Source organism: Balaenoptera ricei, chromosome 7, assembly GCF_028023285.1.
Source record: "Balaenoptera ricei isolate mBalRic1 chromosome 7, mBalRic1.hap2, whole genome shotgun sequence".
NCBI lineage: Eukaryota > Metazoa > Chordata > Mammalia > Artiodactyla > Balaenopteridae > Balaenoptera > Balaenoptera ricei.
Genome location: NC_082645.1, coordinates 23,503,386 through 23,527,591, shown reverse-complemented (window position 1 = coordinate 23,527,591; position 24,206 = coordinate 23,503,386).

Sequence of the window (24,206 nt, the reverse complement as noted above, 5' to 3'; positions counted from 1 at the left end):
TCACTAAATATTCACCAATTGCAGGTCTGTAAATGACACCTGCCCTCCAAAAAATACTGAGGTCGAAAATCGACCAAAATATTCTAGAGTGCAACCTTCCAAAAAGAAAATTTGAAGAGGTATATTGTACTCACACTTTTTTTTCTTTTTTCTTTTAACAGAAAAGGAAAAGGCGTGGAAAAAGGATGAATTGTAGGAATTTTTACAGACATGTAAACCCAAATTACAAAAACCTATCAGCTCACACCAGTCAGAATGGCCATCAACAAAAATGCTGCAAACAAGAAATGCTGACGTGATTGTGGAGAAATGCGTACCCTCGATTCTAAGGGGGACGTGGTAAGAGCCACTAATGAAAGCACAATTGAGGTGCCTTGAAAAGGTAAACGTTGAGCTACCATACCAGTCAATCAATCATACCCACTGCTGGGTCTATCACCTGAGAAAATGAAAATCAAAAATCGCAGGCTGGCAATCCTGCACTCCAGCAATATTTACCATAGGCAACACTTGGAAGCAACGAAAATGTCCATCAACAGAGGAATGCACCAAGAAGAAGTGGTCCATGTACACAATGGAATATTAGCCATGGAAAACATTGAAGCACTGCTCTTTGAGGCACCATAGATGAGCCTGGAGATAATCACAAAACATGAAGGAGGTCGGAAAGCAAAAGACCTATATCTTATATTATCACTTATGGCATTATCTAATAACTGACACAGATGAACATATTTCCAAAGAGAAAGACACTCACAGGCGTAGAAAACAAACTATGCTCATCTAAAAGGAAAGGAGGGGGGAAATTGAGAAATGAAGATTAGTGTTACTATACATATTCAAATACATATTATATACATGTATCAAAAAGATCGAACATATAGCAAGGGAGGTCGACGGAACACTGTAATATTTTATATGGGAAGAGGATCTGTACATTAATAGACATACATAATGTCCAAATGAACTAGATTGTGTACACCTAGGACAAACACTATTCTAAACTTTACCCAGATTTAAAAAATTTTAAAAACCAAGAAGAAGTAATGAGACATAAACTTATGGGGATTTCTCCAGGCAAATTCCATTCTAATTTACAACCTGGACAATGACTTCCAGAAAGGCTCTGCTGCCCTAGAACCCAGATTGGGGAATGGAGAAATGCTACCTCCTTGTGGACGTATCCCACAACAGCAGCTTTGAACTCACTGCAAAAGGTCACTAAATTTTCACCAACTTGCAGTTCTGTAAATTGCGCCTGCCCTCCAGAAAATTTCTGGGGTCAAAAATCGACCAAAAAATTCAGAAGAGGGCAACCTTCGAAGAAGACAATTTCAAGAGCTGTGTTGTACTCACGGTTTTTTTCTTTTAAGAGAAAAGAAAAAGGCATAGGAATATGATGAATTTTAAAAATTTTCATGACATGCATACCCATATTACAAAACCCTATCAGCTCACAGCAGTCAGAATGGCCATTAGGAAAAATGCTGCAAAAAATAAACGGTGAAGGGAGTGTGGAGAAATGCGTACCCTCGGTTGTAAGGGGGGGCATGTAAAGAGCCACTAATGAAAACACAATGTAGGTGCTTTGAAAAGGGAAACATTGAACTACCAGTCCATCAATCACAACCACTGCTTGGCCTATCACCTGAGAAAATGAGAATCAAAAAGTCACAGGCTGGGAAACCTGTATGCCAGCAATATTTACCATAGCCAGCACTTGGAAGAAATGAAAATGTCCATCAACCGAGGAATGCACCAAGAAGAAGTGGTCCACGTACACAATGGAATATTACTCTAATAATAAATATAAATTAAATTTAAAAACAAACAAAAGCAAGGAGACATCAACATTTGTGGGTTTATCCGGGCACATTGCACTCTAATTTATAACCGAAAAACACCACTGGCCGGTAGGACTGTTTCCCTAGTGCCAGCAAGGGGAACGTAGAAAGGCTGTCGCTCTCTGGCCGTTACCTGCAAAAGCAGGTTTAAAGCCTGAGCTAATGGTCACTTCATATGAACAAGTACTGCAGGGCTGTAAATGAAACCTGCCCTCAAAATGTCTTGAGGGAGATAATGGCCAAAATATTTCAAATGGTGACACATACTTTAAGAAAACACTTTGAAGAAATAAGCTCTCATCACAGCTGGAAAAATAAAAAGGACATGTCTTACAGCTCAATTTCAACGCATTATGAGACACATGCAAATTCAACCACAAAGAGGTATCAGCTCACACCACTCAGAATAACCATCAGCAAAAACTACAAAGAATAAATGCTGAAGGTGCTGGGAAGAAATGCATACCCTCCGCTTTAAGTGGGACGTAACCTGGAAAGAGCCACTAAAGAGAACGGAATAGAGGTGCCTTTAAAAGGTAAACATTGAGCTACCATATGATCCAGCAGACCTATTCCTGGACCTATAACCTAAGAAGACAGAATTGGAAGGACACAGGTACGCAAATCTGCATTGCATAGTATAACAATCGCCAAGATATGGAAGTAACCAAAAAGTCCAACGACAGATGGGTGGACAATGAAGAACTGCTACATGTACAGATGGAATATGAGCTAGTGAAAAAATGAAACAATGCCATTTGCAGCACCATAGATGAGTCTAGAAGTAATCACGCAACTTGCTGTAAGTGAGAAAGCGAAAGACACATATCCTATCATATCACATATAGGTGTTACCTAAAAAATGATACAAACAAAGGTATTTCCACAGAGAAACACTATCATAGATTCATTAAAAAAACTTATGGTTCACCAAATGGAAAGGTGTGAGGATTGGATACATTACCGTATAGAGGTTAACAGAGTGATACAAACATATGTGAAATATATAATCACCAAAGACCTACGCAATACCAAGAGAAGACTACTCAACATTGTGTCGTAACCTACATGGGAAAAGGATCCGAAGAAAAATAGATATATGTCTATGTGTGAAAGAACCACATCTTGCACACCTAGAACAAACAAAACATTGTAATCAAGTTTGCTGTGATAAGAAATAAAAATTAAGTTAAAGATACCAACAAGAAGTAATGAGACATAAACTTAAAGGGCTTTTTCCTCGCACATTCCATTCTAATTTACAACCTAGAACACCACTTCCAGTAAGGCTCTGTTGCCCTAGTAACCAGATTTGGTAAAGGAGAAATGCTGCCGCCTTGTGGCCGATTCCCGCAACAGCAGCTTTTAACCCACAGCTAATGGTCACTTACCATTCACAAGGACTCAGGGCTGTAAAGGACACCTGCCCTCAAAATTGTGCTGAGGTAGGGAATGGATAAAAGAAATTCAAAACAGGCAAAATGTTCACGAAGCTCGTATGAAGAGGTAAGTTGTACTCACTCTCTTTTTAAAGAAAGGAAAATGGATAAAAGCTCAACCTCAGGAAGTATTAGACTCATGCAATCTAATCTACAAAAAGTTTTCAACTCACACCCGTCGACTGACCATTGGCAAAAAGTCTACAAACAATCAATGCTGAAGAGGTTTTAGAGAACTGTGTACCCTCTAGCTGCTGGTGAGATGTAAAAGGGTTAAACGCTAATAATGAGAACAGAAAGGAGCTGCGTTGAAAAGGAAAAATTGAGGTACCATTCAATCCAGCAGGCGCACCAATGGGCCTCTCACCTGAGAAGACCAGAATGAAGAAGACCCGGGCTGCAAAAGCTGCACTGCAGCCTTATTCACAATAGACAAGACAGTGAAGCAACCAAAATGTCCATCAACAGATGAAAGGAAAAAGAAGAAGCGGTCCATGTACACAATGAATACTAGCCATGGAAAACAATGAAACACTGCTCTTTGAGACACCATAGATGATCTTGGAGATAATCACAGAACATGAGGTAAGTCGGAAAGCAAAAGTCCTATATCCTATGATATCACTTATACGCGTTCTCTAATAACTGACACAAATGAACATATTTCCACTGAGAAAGTCAATCACAGACTTATTAAAAAAAACTATGCTTATCTACAAGGAAAGGTGGGGGGAATGGATACATGAAGATTAGCGTTACCATATGTATACAAATACATATTATATACATATATCAAAAAGACCGACCATATAGCAAGGAAGGTTTACGGAACACTGTGTAATAATTTACACGGGAAGAGGATCTCTACATAAATAGGTATATAGAATATGTAGATGAACCAGAGTATGTACACCTTGGACAAGCAACATTCTAACCATTACCCCAATTGAAAAAATTAAAACAACCAACTAGGAGTAATGAGACATAAACTTATGGGGGGTTCTCCTGGCACATTCCATTCAAATTTACAACCTAGGCAAACGACTTCCAGAACGGCTCTGCTGCCCTAGTACCCAGATTTGGGAATGGAGAAATGCTGCATCCTTGTGGCCGTTTCCCACAACAGCAGCTTTAAACCCACTGCAAAAGGTCACTAAATATTCACCAATTGCAGGTCTGTAAATGACACCTGCCCTCCAAAAAATACTGAGGTCGAAAATCGACCAAAATATTCTAGAGTGCAACCTTCCAAAAAGAAAATTTGAAGAGGTATATTGTACTCACACTTTTTTTTCTTTTTTCTTTTAACAGAAAAGGAAAAGGCGTGGAAAAAGGATGAATTGTAGGAATTTTTACAGACATGTAAACCCAAATTACAAAAACCTATCAGCTCACACCAGTCAGAATGGCCATCAACAAAAATGCTGCAAACAAGAAATGCTGACGTGATTGTGGAGAAATGCGTACCCTCGATTCTAAGGGGGACGTGGTAAGAGCCACTAATGAAAGCACAATTGAGGTGCCTTGAAAAGGTAAACGTTGAGCTACCATACCAGTCAATCAATCATACCCACTGCTGGGTCTATCACCTGAGAAAATGAAAATCAAAAATCGCAGGCTGGCAATCCTGCACTCCAGCAATATTTACCATAGGCAACACTTGGAAGCAACGAAAATGTCCATCAACAGAGGAATGCACCAAGAAGAAGTGGTCCATGTACACAATGGAATATTAGCCATGGAAAACATTGAAGCACTGCTCTTTGAGGCACCATAGATGAGCCTGGAGATAATCACAAAACATGAAGGAGGTCGGAAAGCAAAAGACCTATATCTTATATTATCACTTATGGCATTATCTAATAACTGACACAGATGAACATATTTCCAAAGAGAAAGACACTCACAGGCGTAGAAAACAAACTATGCTCATCTAAAAGGAAAGGAGGGGGGAAATTGAGAAATGAAGATTAGTGTTACTATACATATTCAAATACATATTATATACATGTATCAAAAAGATCGAACATATAGCAAGGGAGGTCGACGGAACACTGTAATATTTTATATGGGAAGAGGATCTGTACATTAATAGACATACATAATGTCCAAATGAACTAGATTGTGTACACCTAGGACAAACACTATTCTAAACTTTACCCAGATTTAAAAAAATTTAAAAACCAAGAAGAAGTAATGAGACATAAACTTATGGGGATTTCTCCAGGCAAATTCCATTCTAATTTACAACCTGGACAATGACTTCCAGAAAGGCTCTGCTGCCCTAGAACCCAGATTGGGGAATGGAGAAATGCTACCTCCTTGTGGACGTATCCCACAACAGCAGCTTTGAACTCACTGCAAAAGGTCACTAAATTTTCACCAACTTGCAGTTCTGTAAATTGCGCCTGCCCTCCAGAAAATTTCTGGGGTCAAAAATCGACCAAAAAATTCAGAAGAGGGCAACCTTTGAAGAAGACAATTTCAAGAGCTGTGTTGTACTCACGGTTTTTTCTTTTAAGAGAAAAGAAAAAGGCATAGGAATATGATGAATTTTAAAAATTTTCATGACATGCATACCCATATTACAAAACCCTATCAGCTCACAGCAGTCAGAATGGCCATTAGGAAAAATGCTGCAAAAAATAAACGGTGAAGGGAGTGTGGAGAAATGCGTACCCTCGGTTGTAAGGGGGGGCATGTAAAGAGCCACTAATGAAAACACAATGTAGGTGCTTTGAAAAGGGAAACATTGAACTACCAGTCCATCAATCACAACCACTGCTTGGCCTATCACCTGAGAAAATGAGAATCAAAAAGTCACAGGCTGGGAAACCTGTATGCCAGCAATATTTACCATAGCCAGCACTTGGAAGAAATGAAAATGTCCATCAACCGAGGAATGCACCAAGAAGAAGTGGTCCACGTACACAATGGAATATTACTCTAATAATAAATATAAATTAAATTTAAAAACAAACAAAAGCAAGGAGACATCAACATTTGTGGGTTTATCCGGGCACATTGCACTCTAATTTATAACCGAAAAACACCACTGGCCGGTAGGACTGTTTCCCTAGTGCCAGCAAGGGGAACGTAGAAAGGCTGTCGCTCTCTGGCCGTTACCTGCAAAAGCAGGTTTAAAGCCTGAGCTAATGGTCACTTCATATGAACAAGTACTGCAGGGCTGTAAATGAAACCTGCCCTCAAAATGTCTTGAGGGAGATAATGGCCAAAATATTTCAAATGGTGACACATACTTTAAGAAAACACTTTGAAGAAATAAGCTCTCATCACAGCTGGAAAAATAAAAAGGACATGTCTTACAGCTCAATTTCAACGCATTATGAGACACATGCAAATTCAACCACAAAGAGGTATCAGCTCACACCACTCAGAATAACCATCAGCAAAAACTACAAAGAATAAATGCTGAAGGTGCTGGGAAGAAATGCATACCCTCCGCTTTAAGTGGGACGTAACCTGGAAAGAGCCACTAAAGAGAACGGAATAGAGGTGCCTTTAAAAGGTAAACATTGAGCTACCATATGATCCAGCAGACCTATTCCTGGACCTATAACCTAAGAAGACAGAATTGGAAGGACACAGGTACGCAAATCTGCATTGCATAGTATAACAATCGCCAAGATGTGGAAGTAACCAAAAAGTCCAACGACGGATGGGTGGACAATGAAGAACTGCTACATGTACAGATGGAATATGAGCTAGTGAAAAAATGAAACAATGCCATTTGCAGCACCATAGATGAGTCTAGAAGTAATCACGCAACTTGCTGTAAGTGAGAAAGCGAAAGACACATATCCTATCATATCACATATAGGTGTTACCTAAAAAATGATACAAACAAAGGTATTTCCACAGAGAAACACTATCATAGATTCATTAAAAAAACTTATGGTTCACCAAATGGAAAGGTGTGAGGATTGGATACATTACCGTATAGAGGTTAACAGAGTGATACAAACATATGTGAAATATATAATCACCAAAGACCTACGCAATACCAAGAGAAGACTACTCAACATTGTGTCGTAACCTACATGGGAAAAGGATCCGAAGAAAAATAGATATATGTCTATGTGTGAAAGAACCACATCTTGCACACCTAGAACAAACAAAACATTGTAATCAAGTTTGCTGTGATAAGAAATAAAAATTAAGTTAAAGATACCAACAAGAAGTAATGAGACATAAACTTAAAGGGCTTTTTCCTCGCACATTCCATTCTAATTTACAACCTAGAACACCACTTCCAGTAAGGCTCTGTTGCCCTAGTAACCAGATTTGGTAAAGGAGAAATGCTGCCGCCTTGTGGCCGATTCCCGCAACAGCAGCTTTTAACCCACAGCTAATGGTCACTTACCATTCACAAGGACTCAGGGCTGTAAAGGACACCTGCCCTCAAAATTGTGCTGAGGTAGGGAATGGATAAAAGAAATTCAAAACAGGCAAAATGTTCACGAAGCTCGTATGAAGAGGTAAGTTGTACTCACTCTCTTTTTAAAGAAAGGAAAATGGATAAAAGCTCAACCTCAGGAAGTATTAGACTCATGCAATCTAATCTACAAAAAGTTTTCAACTCACACCCGTCGACTGACCATTGGCAAAAAGTCTACAAACAATCAATGCTGAAGAGGTTTTAGAGAACTGTGTACCCTCTAGCTGCTGGTGAGATGTAAAAGGGTTAAACGCTAATAATGAGAACAGAAAGGAGCTGCGTTGAAAAGGAAAAATTGAGGTACCATTCAATCCAGCAGGCGCACCAATGGGCCTCTCACCTGAGAAGACCAGAATGAAGAAGACCCGGGCTGCAAAAGCTGCACTGCAGCCTTATTCACAATAGACAAGACAGTGAAGCAACCAAAATGTCCATCAACAGATGAAAGGAAAAAGAAGAAGCGGTCCATGTACACAATGAATACTAGCCATGGAAAACAATGAAACACTGCTCTTTGAGACACCATAGATGATCTTGGAGATAATCACAGAACATGAGGTAAGTCGGAAAGCAAAAGTCCTATATCCTATGATATCACTTATACGCGTTCTCTAATAACTGACACAAATGAACATATTTCCACTGAGAAAGTCAATCACAGACTTATTAAAAAAAACTATGCTTATCTACAAGGAAAGGTGGGGGGAATGGATACATGAAGATTAGCGTTACCATATGTATACAAATACATATTATATACATATATCAAAAAGACCGACCATATAGCAAGGAAGGTTTACGGAACACTGTGTAATAATTTACACGGGAAGAGGATCTCTACATAAATAGGTATATAGAATATGTAGATGAACCAGAGTATGTACACCTTGGACAAGCAACATTCTAACCATTACCCCAATTGAAAAAATTAAAACAACCAACTAGGAGTAATGAGACATAAACTTATGGGGGGTTCTCCTGGCACATTCCATTCAAATTTACAACCTAGGCAAACGACTTCCAGAACGGCTCTGCTGCCCTAGTACCCAGATTTGGGAATGGAGAAATGCTGCATCCTTGTGGCCGTTTCCCACAACAGCAGCTTTAAACCCACTGCAAAAGGTCACTAAATATTCACCAATTGCAGGTCTGTAAATGACACCTGCCCTCCAAAAAATACTGAGGTCGAAAATCGACCAAAATATTCTAGAGTGCAACCTTCCAAAAAGAAAATTTGAAGAGGTATATTGTACTCACACTTTTTTTTCTTTTTTCTTTTAACAGAAAAGGAAAAGGCGTGGAAAAAGGATGAATTGTAGGAATTTTTACAGACATGTAAACCCAAATTACAAAAACCTATCAGCTCACACCAGTCAGAATGGCCATCAACAAAAATGCTGCAAACAAGAAATGCTGACGTGATTGTGGAGAAATGCGTACCCTCGATTCTAAGGGGGACGTGGTAAGAGCCACTAATGAAAGCACAATTGAGGTGCCTTGAAAAGGTAAACGTTGAGCTACCATACCAGTCAATCAATCATACCCACTGCTGGGTCTATCACCTGAGAAAATGAAAATCAAAAATCGCAGGCTGGCAATCCTGCACTCCAGCAATATTTACCATAGGCAACACTTGGAAGCAACGAAAATGTCCATCAACAGAGGAATGCACCAAGAAGAAGTGGTCCATGTACACAATGGAATATTAGCCATGGAAAACATTGAAGCACTGCTCTTTGAGGCACCATAGATGAGCCTGGAGATAATCACAAAACATGAAGGAGGTCGGAAAGCAAAAGACCTATATCTTATATTATCACTTATGGCATTATCTAATAACTGACACAGATGAACATATTTCCAAAGAGAAAGACACTCACAGGCGTAGAAAACAAACTATGCTCATCTAAAAGGAAAGGAGGGGGGAAATTGAGAAATGAAGATTAGTGTTACTATACATATTCAAATACATATTATATACATGTATCAAAAAGATCGAACATATAGCAAGGGAGGTCGACGGAACACTGTAATATTTTATATGGGAAGAGGATCTGTACATTAATAGACATACATAATGTCCAAATGAACTAGATTGTGTACACCTAGGACAAACACTATTCTAAACTTTACCCAGATTTAAAAAATTTTAAAAACCAAGAAGAAGTAATGAGACATAAACTTATGGGGATTTCTCCAGGCAAATTCCATTCTAATTTACAACCTGGACAATGACTTCCAGAAAGGCTCTGCTGCCCTAGAACCCAGATTGGGGAATGGAGAAATGCTACCTCCTTGTGGACGTATCCCACAACAGCAGCTTTGAACTCACTGCAAAAGGTCACTAAATTTTCACCAACTTGCAGTTCTGTAAATTGCGCCTGCCCTCCAGAAAATTTCTGGGGTCAAAAATCGACCAAAAAATTCAGAAGAGGGCAACCTTCGAAGAAGACAATTTCAAGAGCTGTGTTGTACTCACGGTTTTTTCTTTTAAGAGAAAAGAAAAAGGCATAGGAATATGATGAATTTTAAAAATTTTCATGACATGCATACCCATATTACAAAACCCTATCAGCTCACAGCAGTCAGAATGGCCATTAGGAAAAATGCTGCAAAAAATAAACGGTGAAGGGAGTGTGGAGAAATGCGTACCCTCGGTTGTAAGGGGGGGCATGTAAAGAGCCACTAATGAAAACACAATGTAGGTGCTTTGAAAAGGGAAACATTGAACTACCAGTCCATCAATCACAACCACTGCTTGGCCTATCACCTGAGAAAATGAGAATCAAAAAGTCACAGGCTGGGAAACCTGTATGCCAGCAATATTTACCATAGCCAGCACTTGGAAGAAATGAAAATGTCCATCAACCGAGGAATGCACCAAGAAGAAGTGGTCCACGTACACAATGGAATATTACTCTAATAATAAATATAAATTAAATTTAAAAACAAACAAAAGCAAGGAGACATCAACATTTGTGGGTTTATCCGGGCACATTGCACTCTAATTTATAACCGAAAAACACCACTGGCCGGTAGGACTGTTTCCCTAGTGCCAGCAAGGGGAACGTAGAAAGGCTGTCGCTCTCTGGCCGTTACCTGCAAAAGCAGGTTTAAAGCCTGAGCTAATGGTCACTTCATATGAACAAGTACTGCAGGGCTGTAAATGAAACCTGCCCTCAAAATGTCTTGAGGGAGATAATGGCCAAAATATTTCAAATGGTGACACATACTTTAAGAAAACACTTTGAAGAAATAAGCTCTCATCACAGCTGGAAAAATAAAAAGGACATGTCTTACAGCTCAATTTCAACGCATTATGAGACACATGCAAATTCAACCACAAAGAGGTATCAGCTCACACCACTCAGAATAACCATCAGCAAAAACTACAAAGAATAAATGCTGAAGGTGCTGGGAAGAAATGCATACCCTCCGCTTTAAGTGGGACGTAACCTGGAAAGAGCCACTAAAGAGAACGGAATAGAGGTGCCTTTAAAAGGTAAACATTGAGCTACCATATGATCCAGCAGACCTATTCCTGGACCTATAACCTAAGAAGACAGAATTGGAAGGACACAGGTACGCAAATCTGCATTGCATAGTATAACAATCGCCAAGATATGGAAGTAACCAAAAAGTCCAACGACAGATGGGTGGACAATGAAGAACTGCTACATGTACAGATGGAATATGAGCTAGTGAAAAAATGAAACAATGCCATTTGCAGCACCATAGATGAGTCTAGAAGTAATCACGCAACTTGCTGTAAGTGAGAAAGCGAAAGACACATATCCTATCATATCACATATAGGTGTTACCTAAAAAATGATACAAACAAAGGTATTTCCACAGAGAAACACTATCATAGATTCATTAAAAAAACTTATGGTTCACCAAATGGAAAGGTGTGAGGATTGGATACATTACCGTATAGAGGTTAACAGAGTGATACAAACATATGTGAAATATATAATCACCAAAGACCTACGCAATACCAAGAGAAGACTACTCAACATTGTGTCGTAACCTACATGGGAAAAGGATCCGAAGAAAAATAGATATATGTCTATGTGTGAAAGAACCACATCTTGCACACCTAGAACAAACAAAACATTGTAATCAAGTTTGCTGTGATAAGAAATAAAAATTAAGTTAAAGATACCAACAAGAAGTAATGAGACATAAACTTAAAGGGCTTTTTCCTCGCACATTCCATTCTAATTTACAACCTAGAACACCACTTCCAGTAAGGCTCTGTTGCCCTAGTAACCAGATTTGGTAAAGGAGAAATGCTGCCGCCTTGTGGCCGATTCCCGCAACAGCAGCTTTTAACCCACAGCTAATGGTCACTTACCATTCACAAGGACTCAGGGCTGTAAAGGACACCTGCCCTCAAAATTGTGCTGAGGTAGGGAATGGATAAAAGAAATTCAAAACAGGCAAAATGTTCACGAAGCTCGTATGAAGAGGTAAGTTGTACTCACTCTCTTTTTAAAGAAAGGAAAATGGATAAAAGCTCAACCTCAGGAAGTATTAGACTCATGCAATCTAATCTACAAAAAGTTTTCAACTCACACCCGTCGACTGACCATTGGCAAAAAGTCTACAAACAATCAATGCTGAAGAGGTTTTAGAGAACTGTGTACCCTCTAGCTGCTGGTGAGATGTAAAAGGGTTAAACGCTAATAATGAGAACAGAAAGGAGCTGCGTTGAAAAGGAAAAATTGAGGTACCATTCAATCCAGCAGGCGCACCAATGGGCCTCTCACCTGAGAAGACCAGAATGAAGAAGACCCGGGCTGCAAAAGCTGCACTGCAGCCTTATTCACAATAGACAAGACAGTGAAGCAACCAAAATGTCCATCAACAGATGAAAGGAAAAAGAAGAAGCGGTCCATGTACACAATGAATACTAGCCATGGAAAACAATGAAACACTGCTCTTTGAGACACCATAGATGATCTTGGAGATAATCACAGAACATGAGGTAAGTCGGAAAGCAAAAGTCCTATATCCTATGATATCACTTATACGCGTTCTCTAATAACTGACACAAATGAACATATTTCCACTGAGAAAGTCAATCACAGACTTATTAAAAAAAACTATGCTTATCTACAAGGAAAGGTGGGGGGAATGGATACATGAAGATTAGCGTTACCATATGTATACAAATACATATTATATACATATATCAAAAAGACCGACCATATAGCAAGGAAGGTTTACGGAACACTGTGTAATAATTTACACGGGAAGAGGATCTCTACATAAATAGGTATATAGAATATGTAGATGAACCAGAGTATGTACACCTTGGACAAGCAACATTCTAACCATTACCCCAATTGAAAAAATTAAAACAACCAACTAGGAGTAATGAGACATAAACTTATGGGGGGTTCTCCTGGCACATTCCATTCAAATTTACAACCTAGGCAAACGACTTCCAGAACGGCTCTGCTGCCCTAGTACCCAGATTTGGGAATGGAGAAATGCTGCATCCTTGTGGCCGTTTCCCACAACAGCAGCTTTAAACCCACTGCAAAAGGTCACTAAATATTCACCAATTGCAGGTCTGTAAATGACACCTGCCCTCCAAAAAATACTGAGGTCGAAAATCGACCAAAATATTCTAGAGTGCAACCTTCCAAAAAGAAAATTTGAAGAGGTATATTGTACTCACACTTTTTTTTCTTTTTTCTTTTAACAGAAAAGGAAAAGGCGTGGAAAAAGGATGAATTGTAGGAATTTTTACAGACATGTAAACCCAAATTACAAAAACCTATCAGCTCACACCAGTCAGAATGGCCATCAACAAAAATGCTGCAAACAAGAAATGCTGACGTGATTGTGGAGAAATGCGTACCCTCGATTCTAAGGGGGACGTGGTAAGAGCCACTAATGAAAGCACAATTGAGGTGCCTTGAAAAGGTAAACGTTGAGCTACCATACCAGTCAATCAATCATACCCACTGCTGGGTCTATCACCTGAGAAAATGAAAATCAAAAATCGCAGGCTGGCAATCCTGCACTCCAGCAATATTTACCATAGGCAACACTTGGAAGCAACGAAAATGTCCATCAACAGAGGAATGCACCAAGAAGAAGTGGTCCATGTACACAATGGAATATTAGCCATGGAAAACATTGAAGCACTGCTCTTTGAGGCACCATAGATGAGCCTGGAGATAATCACAAAACATGAAGGAGGTCGGAAAGCAAAAGACCTATATCTTATATTATCACTTATGGCATTATCTAATAACTGACACAGATGAACATATTTCCAAAGAGAAAGACACTCACAGGCGTAGAACACAAACTATGCTCATCTAAAAGGAAAGGAGGGGGGAAATTGAGAAATGAAGATTAGTGTTACTATACATATTCAAATACATATTATATACATGTATCAAAAAGATCGAACATATAGCAAGGGAGGTCGACGGAACACTGTAATATTTTATATGGGAAGAGGATCTGTACATTAATAGACATACATAATGTCCAAATGAACTAGATTGTGTACACCTAGGACAAACACTATTCTAAACTTTACCCAGATTTAAAAAATTTTAAAAACCAAGAAGAAGTAATGAGACATAAACTTATGGGGATTTCTCCAGGCAAATTCCATTCTAATTTACAACCTGGACAATGACTTCCAGAAAGGCTCTGCTGCCCTAGAACCCAGATTGGGGAATGGAGAAATGCTACCTCCTTGTGGACGTATCCCACAACAGCAGCTTTGAACTCACTGCAAAAGGTCACTAAATTTTCACCAACTTGCAGTTCTGTAAATTGCGCCTGCCCTCCAGAAAATTTCTGGGGTCAAAAATCGACCAAAAAATTCAGAAGAGGGCAACCTTCGAAGAAGACAATTTCAAGAGCTGTGTTGTACTCACGGTTTTTTCTTTTAAGAGAAAAGAAAAAGGCATAGGAATATGATGAATTTTAAAAATTTTCATGACATGCATACCCATATTACAAAACCCTATCAGCTCACAGCAGTCAGAATGGCCATTAGGAAAAATGCTGCAAAAAATAAACGGTGAAGGGAGTGTGGAGAAATGCGTACCCTCGGTTGTAAGGGGGGGCATGTAAAGAGCCACTAATGAAAACACAATGTAGGTGCTTTGAAAAGGGAAACATTGAACTACCAGTCCATCAATCACAACCACTGCTTGGCCTATCACCTGAGAAAATGAGAATCAAAAAGTCACAGGCTGGGAAACCTGTATGCCAGCAATATTTACCATAGCCAGCACTTGGAAGAAATGAAAATGTCCATCAACCGAGGAATGCACCAAGAAGAAGTGGTCCACGTACACAATGGAATATTACTCTAATAATAAATATAAATTAAATTTAAAAACAAACAAAAGCAAGGAGACATCAACATTTGTGGGTTTATCCGGGCACATTGCACTCTAATTTATAACCGAAAAACACCACTGGCCGGTAGGACTGTTTCCCTAGTGCCAGCAAGGGGAACGTAGAAAGGCTGTCGCTCTCTGGCCGTTACCTGCAAAAGCAGGTTTAAAGCCTGAGCTAATGGTCACTTCATATGAACAAGTACTGCAGGGCTGTAAATGAAACCTGCCCTCAAAATGTCTTGAGGGAGATAATGGCCAAAATATTTCAAATGGTGACACATACTTTAAGAAAACACTTTGAAGAAATAAGCTCTCATCACAGCTGGAAAAATAAAAAGGACATGTCTTACAGCTCAATTTCAACGCATTATGAGACACATGCAAATTCAACCACAAAGAGGTATCAGCTCACACCACTCAGAATAACCATCAGCAAAAACTACAAAGAATAAATGCTGAAGGTGCTGGGAAGAAATGCATACCCTCCGCTTTAAGTGGGACGTAACCTGGAAAGAGCCACTAAAGAGAACGGAATAGAGGTGCCTTTAAAAGGTAAACATTGAGCTACCATATGATCCAGCAGACCTATTCCTGGACCTATAACCTAAGAAGACAGAATTGGAAGGACACAGGTACGCAAATCTGCATTGCATAGTATAACAATCGCCAAGATATGGAAGTAACCAAAAAGTCCAACGACAGATGGGTGGACAATGAAGAACTGCTACATGTACAGATGGAATATGAGCTAGTGAAAAAATGAAACAATGCCATTTGCAGCACCATAGATGAGTCTAGAAGTAATCACGCAACTTGCTGTAAGTGAGAAAGCGAAAGACACATATCCTATCATATCACATATAGGTGTTACCTAAAAAATGATACAAACAAAGGTATTTCCACAGAGAAACACTATCATAGATTCATTAAAAAAACTTATGGTTCACCAAATGGAAAGGTGTGAGGATTGGATACATTACCGTATAGAGGTTAACAGAGTGATACAAACATATGTGAAATATATAATCACCAAAGACCTACGCAATACCAAGAGAAGACTACTCAACATTGTGTCGTAACCTACATGGGAAAAGGATCCGAAGAAAAATAGATATATGTCTATGTGTGAAAGAACCACATCTTGCACACCTAGAACAAACAAAACATTGTAATCAAGTTTGCTGTGATAAGAAATAAAAATTAAGTTAAAGATACCAACAAGAAGTAATGAGACATAAACTTAAAGGGCTTTTTCCTCGCACATTCCATTCTAATTTACAACCTAGAACACCACTTCCAGTAAGGCTCTGTTGCCCTAGTAACCAGATTTGGTAAAGGAGAAATGCTGCCGCCTTGTGGCCGATTCCCGCAACAGCAGCTTTTAACCCACAGCTAATGGTCACTTACCATTCACAAGGACTCAGGGCTGTAAAGGACACCTGCCCTCAAAATTGTGCTGAGGTAGGGAATGGATAAAAGAAATTCAAAACAGGCAAAATGTTCACGAAGCTCGTATGAAGAGGTAAGTTGTACTCACTCTCTTTTTAAAGAAAGGAAAATGGATAAAAGCTCAACCTCAGGAAGTATTAGACTCATGCAATCTAATCTACAAAAAGTTTTCAACTCACACCCGTCGACTGACCATTGGCAAAAAGTCTACAAACAATCAATGCTGAAGAGGTTTTAGAGAACTGTGTACCCTCTAGCTGCTGGTGAGATGTAAAAGGGTTAAACGCTAATAATGAGAACAGAAAGGAGCTGCGTTGAAAAGGAAAAATTGAGGTACCATTCAATCCAGCAGGCGCACCAATGGGCCTCTCACCTGAGAAGACCAGAATGAAGAAGACCCGGGCTGCAAAAGCTGCACTGCAGCCTTATTCACAATAGACAAGACAGTGAAGCAACCAAAATGTCCATCAACAGATGAAAGGAAAAAGAAGAAGCGGTCCATGTACACAATGAATACTAGCCATGGAAAACAATGAAACACTGCTCTTTGAGACACCATAGATGATCTTGGAGATAATCACAGAACATGAGGTAAGTCGGAAAGCAAAAGTCCTATATCCTATGATATCACTTATACGCGTTCTCTAATAACTGACACAAATGAACATATTTCCACTGAGAAAGTCAATCACAGACTTATTAAAAAAAACTATGCTTATCTACAAGGAAAGGTGGGGGGAATGGATACATGAAGATTAGCGTTACCATATGTATACAAATACATATTATATACATATATCAAAAAGACCGACCATATAGCAAGGAAGGTTTACGGAACACTGTGTAATAATTTACACGGGAAGAGGATCTCTACATAAATAGGTATATAGAATATGTAGATGAACCAGAGTATGTACACCTTGGACAAGCAACATTCTAACCATTACCCCAATTGAAAAAATTAAAACAACCAACTAGGAGTAATGAGACATAAACTTATGGGGGGTTCTCCTGGCACATTCCATTCAAATTTACAACCTAGGCAAACGACTTCCAGAACGGCTCTGCTGCCCTAGTACCCAGATTTGGGAATGGAGAAATGCTGCATCCTTGTGGCCGTTTCCCACAACAGCAGCTTTAAACCCACTGCAAAAGGTCACTAAATATTCACCAATTGCAGGTCTGTAAATGACACCTGCCCTCCAAAAAATACTGAGGTCGAAAATCGACCAAAATATTCTAGAGTGCAACCTTCCAAAAAGAAAATTTGAAGAGGTATATTGTACTCACACTTTTTTTTCTTTTTTCTTTTAACAGAAAAGGAAAAGGCGTGGAAAAAGGATGAATTGTAGGAATTTTTACAGACATGTAAACCCAAATTACAAAAACCTATCAGCTCACACCAGTCAGAATGGCCATCAACAAAAATGCTGCAAACAAGAAATGCTGACGTGATTGTGGAGAAATGCGTACCCTCGATTCTAAGGGGGACGTGGTAAGAGCCACTAATGAAAGCACAATTGAGGTGCCTTGAAAAGGTAAACGTTGAGCTACCATACCAGTCAATCAATCATACCCACTGCTGGGTCTATCACCTGAGAAAATGAAAATCAAAAATCGCAGGCTGGCAATCCTGCACTCCAGCAATATTTACCATAGGCAACACTTGGAAGCAACGAAAATGTCCATCAACAGAGGAATGCACCAAGAAGAAGTGGTCCATGTACACAATGGAATATTAGCCATGGAAAACATTGAAGCACTGCTCTTTGAGGCACCATAGATGAGCCTGGAGATAATCACAAAACATGAAGGAGGTCGGAAAGCAAAAGACCTATATCTTATATTATCACTTATGGCATTATCTAATAACTGACACAGATGAACATATTTCCAAAGAGAAAGACACTCACAGGCGTAGAAAACAAACTATGCTCATCTAAAAGGAAAGGAGGGGGGAAATTGAGAAATGAAGATTAGTGTTACTATACATATTCAAATACATATTATATACATGTATCAAAAAGATCGAACATATAGCAAGGGAGGTCGACGGAACACTGTAATATTTTATATGGGAAGAGGATCTGTACATTAATAGACATACATAATGTCCAAATGAACTAGATTGTGTACACCTAGGACAAACACTATTCTAAACTTTACCCAGATTTAAAAAATTTTAAAAACCAAGAAGAAGTAATGAGACATAAACTTATGGGGATTTCTCCAGGCAAATTCCATTCTAATTTACAACCTGGACAATGACTTCCAGAAAGGCTCTGCTGCCCTAGAACCCAGATTGGGGAATGGAGAAATGCTACCTCCTTGTGGACGTATCCCACAACAGCAGCTTTGAACTCACTGCAAAAGGTCACTAAATTTTCACCAACTTGCAGTTCTGTAAATTGCGCCTGCCCTCCAGAAAATTTCTGGGGTCAAAAATCGACCAAAAAATTCAGAAGAGGGCAACCTTCGAAGAAGACAATTTCAAGAGCTGTGTTGTACTCACGGTTTTTTCTTTTAAGAGAAAAGAAAAAGGCATAGGAATATGATGAATTTTAAAAATTTTCATGACATGCATACCCATATTACAAAACCCTATCAGCTCACAGCAGTCAGAATGGCCATTAGGAAAAATGCTGCAAAAAATAAACGGTGAAGGGAGTGTGGAGAAATGCGTACCCTCGGTTGTAAGGGGGGGCATGTAAAGAGCCACTAATGAAAACACAATGTAGGTGCTTTGAAAAGGGAAACATTGAACTACCAGTCCATCAATCACAACCACTGCTTGGCCTATCACCTGAGAAAATGAGAATCAAAAAGTCACAGGCTGGGAAACCTGTATGCCAGCAATATTTACCATAGCCAGCACTTGGAAGAAATGAAAATGTCCATCAACCGAGGAATGCACCAAGAAGAAGTGGTCCACGTACACAATGGAATATTACTCTAATAATAAATATAAATTAAATTTAAAAACAAACAAAAGCAAGGAGACATCAACATTTGTGGGTTTATCCGGGCACATTGCACTCTAATTTATAACCGAAAAACACCACTGGCCGGTAGGACTGTTTCCCTAGTGCCAGCAAGGGGAACGTAGAAAGGCTGTCGCTCTCTGGCCGTTACCTGCAAAAGCAGGTTTAAAGCCTGAGCTAATGGTCACTTCATATGAACAAGTACTGCAGGGCTGTAAATGAAACCTGCCCTCAAAATGTCTTGAGGGAGATAATGGCCAAAATATTTCAAATGGTGACACATACTTTAAGAAAACACTTTGAAGAAATAAGCTCTCATCACAGCTGGAAAAATAAAAAGGACATGTCTTACAGCTCAATTTCAACGCATTATGAGACACATGCAAATTCAACCACAAAGAGGTATCAGCTCACACCACTCAGAATAACCATCAGCAAAAACTACAAAGAATAAATGCTGAAGGTGCTGGGAAGAAATGCATACCCTCCGCTTTAAGTGGGACGTAACCTGGAAAGAGCCACTAAAGAGAACGGAATAGAGGTGCCTTTAAAAGGTAAACATTGAGCTACCATATGATCCAGCAGACCTATTCCTGGACCTATAACCTAAGAAGACAGAATTGGAAGGACACAGGTACGCAAATCTGCATTGCATAGTATAACAATCGCCAAGATGTGGAAGTAACCAAAAAGTCCAACGACGGATGGGTGGACAATGAAGAACTGCTACATGTACAGATGGAATATGAGCTAGTGAAAAAATGAAACAATGCCATTTGCAGCACCATAGATGAGTCTAGAAGTAATCACGCAACTTGCTGTAAGTGAGAAAGCGAAAGACACATATCCTATCATATCACATATAGGTGTTACCTAAAAAATGATACAAACAAAGGTATTTCCACAGAGAAACACTATCATAGATTCATTAAAAAAACTTATGGTTCACCAAATGGAAAGGTGTGAGGATTGGATACATTACCGTATAGAGGTTAACAGAGTGATACAAACATATGTGAAATATATAATCACCAAAGACCTACGCAATACCAAGAGAAGACTACTCAACATTGTGTCGTAACCTACATGGGAAAAGGATCCGAAGAAAAATAGATATATGTCTATGTGTGAAAGAACCACATCTTGCACACCTAGAACAAACAAAACATTGTAATCAAGTTTGCTGTGATAAGAAATAAAAATTAAGTTAAAGATACCAACAAGAAGTAATGAGACATAAACTTAAAGGGCTTTTTCCTCGCACATTCCATTCTAATTTACAACCTAGAACACCACTTCCAGTAAGGCTCTGTTGCCCTAGTAACCAGATTTGGTAAAGGAGAAATGCTGCCGCCTTGTGGCCGATTCCCGCAACAGCAGCTTTTAACCCACAGCTAATGGTCACTTACCATTCACAAGGACTCAGGGCTGTAAAGGACACCTGCCCTCAAAATTGTGCTGAGGTAGGGAATGGATAAAAGAAATTCAAAACAGGCAAAATGTTCACGAAGCTCGTATGAAGAGGTAAGTTGTACTCACTCTCTTTTTAAAGAAAGGAAAATGGATAAAAGCTCAACCTCAGGAAGTATTAGACTCATGCAATCTAATCTACAAAAAGTTTTCAACTCACACCCGTCGACTGACCATTGGCAAAAAGTCTACAAACAATCAATGCTGAAGAGGTTTTAGAGAACTGTGTACCCTCTAGCTGCTGGTGAGATGTAAAAGGGTTAAACGCTAATAATGAGAACAGAAAGGAGCTGCGTTGAAAAGGAAAAATTGAGGTACCATTCAATCCAGCAGGCGCACCAATGGGCCTCTCACCTGAGAAGACCAGAATGAAGAAGACCCGGGCTGCAAAAGCTGCACTGCAGCCTTATTCACAATAGACAAGACAGTGAAGCAACCAAAATGTCCATCAACAGATGAAAGGAAAAAGAAGAAGCGGTCCATGTACACAATGAATACTAGCCATGGAAAACAATGAAACACTGCTCTTTGAGACACCATAGATGATCTTGGAGATAATCACAGAACATGAGGTAAGTCGGAAAGCAAAAGTCCTATATCCTATGATATCACTTATACGCGTTCTCTAATAACTGACACAAATGAACATATTTCCACTGAGAAAGTCAATCACAGACTTATTAAAAAAAACTATGCTTATCTACAAGGAAAGGTGGGGGGAATGGATACATGAAGATTAGCGTTACCATATGTATACAAATACATATTATATACATATATCAAAAAGACCGACCATATAGCAAGGAAGGTTTACGGAACACTGTGTAACAATTTACACGGGAAGAGGATCTCTACATAAATAGGTATATAGAATATGTAGATGAACCAGAGTATGTACACCTTGGACAAGCAACATTCTAACCATTACCCCAATTGAAAAAATTAAAACAACCAACTAGGAGTAATGAGACATAAACTTATGGGGGGTTCTCCTGGCACATTCCATTCAAATTTACAACCTAGGCAAACGACTTCCAGAACGGCTCTGCTGCCCTAGTACCCAGATTTGGGAATGGAGAAATGCTGCATCCTTGTGGCCGTTTCCCACAACAGCAGCTTTAAACCCACTGCAAAAGGTCACTAAATATTCACCAATTGCAGGTCTGTAAATGACACCTGCCCTCCAAAAAATACTGAGGTCGAAAATCGACCAAAATATTCTAGAGTGCAACCTTCCAAAAAGAAAATTTGAAGAGGTATATTGTACTCACACGTTTTTTTCTTTTTTCTTTTAACAGAAAAGGAAAAGGCGTGGAAAAAGGATGAATTGTAGGAATTTTTACAGACATGTAAACCCAAATTACAAAAACCTATCAGCTCACACCAGTCAGAATGGCCATCAACAAAAATGCTGCAAACAAGAAATGCTGACGTGATTGTGGAGAAATGCGTACCCTCGATTCTAAGGGGGACGTGGTAAGAGCCACTAATGAAAGCACAATTGAGGTGCCTTGAAAAGGTAAACGTTGAGCTACCATACCAGTCAATCAATCATACCCACTGCTGGGTCTATCACCTGAGAAAATGAAAATCAAAAATCGCAGGCTGGCAATCCTGCACTCCAGCAATATTTACCATAGGCAACACTTGGAAGCAACGAAAATGTCCATCAACAGAGGAATGCACCAAGAAGAAGTGGTCCATGTACACAATGGAATATTAGCCATGGAAAACATTGAAGCACTGCTCTTTGAGGCACCATAGATGAGCCTGGAGATAATCACAAAACATGAAGGAGGTCGGAAAGCAAAAGACCTATATCTTATATTATCACTTATGGCATTATCTAATAACTGACACAGATGAACATATTTCCAAAGAGAAAGACACTCACAGGCGTAGAAAACAAACTATGCTCATCTAAAAGGAAAGGAGGGGGGAAATTGAGAAATGAAGATTAGTGTTACTATACATATTCAAATACATATTATATACATGTATCAAAAAGATCGAACATATAGCAAGGGAGGTCGACGGAACACTGTAATATTTTATATGGGAAGAGGATCTGTACATTAATAGACATACATAATGTCCAAATGAACTAGATTGTGTACACCTAGGACAAACACTATTCTAAACTTTACCCAGATTTAAAAAATTTTAAAAACCAAGAAGAAGTAATGAGACATAAACTTATGGGGATTTCTCCAGGCAAATTCCATTCTAATTTACAACCTGGACAATGACTTCCAGAAAGGCTCTGCTGCCCTAGAACCCAGATTGGGGAATGGAGAAATGCTACCTCCTTGTGGACGTATCCCACAACAGCAGCTTTGAACTCACTGCAAAAGGTCACTAAATTTTCACCAACTTGCAGTTCTGTAAATTGCGCCTGCCCTCCAGAAAATTTCTGGGGTCAAAAATCGACCAAAAAATTCAGAAGAGGGCAACCTTCGAAGAAGACAATTTCAAGAGCTGTGTTGTACTCACGGTTTTTTCTTTTAAGAGAAAAGAAAAAGGCATAGGAATATGATGAATTTTAAAAATTTTCATGACATGCATACCCATATTACAAAACCCTATCAGCTCACAGCAGTCAGAATGGCCATTAGGAAAAATGCTGCAAAAAATAAACGGTGAAGGGAGTGTGGAGAAATGCGTACCCTCGGTTGTAAGGGGGGGCATGTAAAGAGCCACTAATGAAAACACAATGTAGGTGCTTTGAAAAGGGAAACATTGAACTACCAGTCCATCAATCACAACCACTGCTTGGCCTATCACCTGAGAAAATGAGAATCAAAAAGTCACAGGCTGGGAAACCTGTATGCCAGCAATATTTACCATAGCCAGCACTTGGAAGAAATGAAAATGTCCATCAACCGAGGAATGCACCAAGAAGAAGTGGTCCACGTACACAATGGAATATTACTCTAATAATAAATATAAATTAAATTTAAAAACAAACAAAAGCAAGGAGACATCAACATTTGTGGGTTTATCCGGGCACATTGCACTCTAATTTATAACCGAAAAACACCACTGGCCGGTAGGACTGTTTCCCTAGTGCCAGCAAGGGGAACGTAGAAAGGCTGTCGCTCTCTGGCCGTTACCTGCAAAAGCAGGTTTAAAGCCTGAGCTAATGGTCACTTCATATGAACAAGTACTGCAGGGCTGTAAAT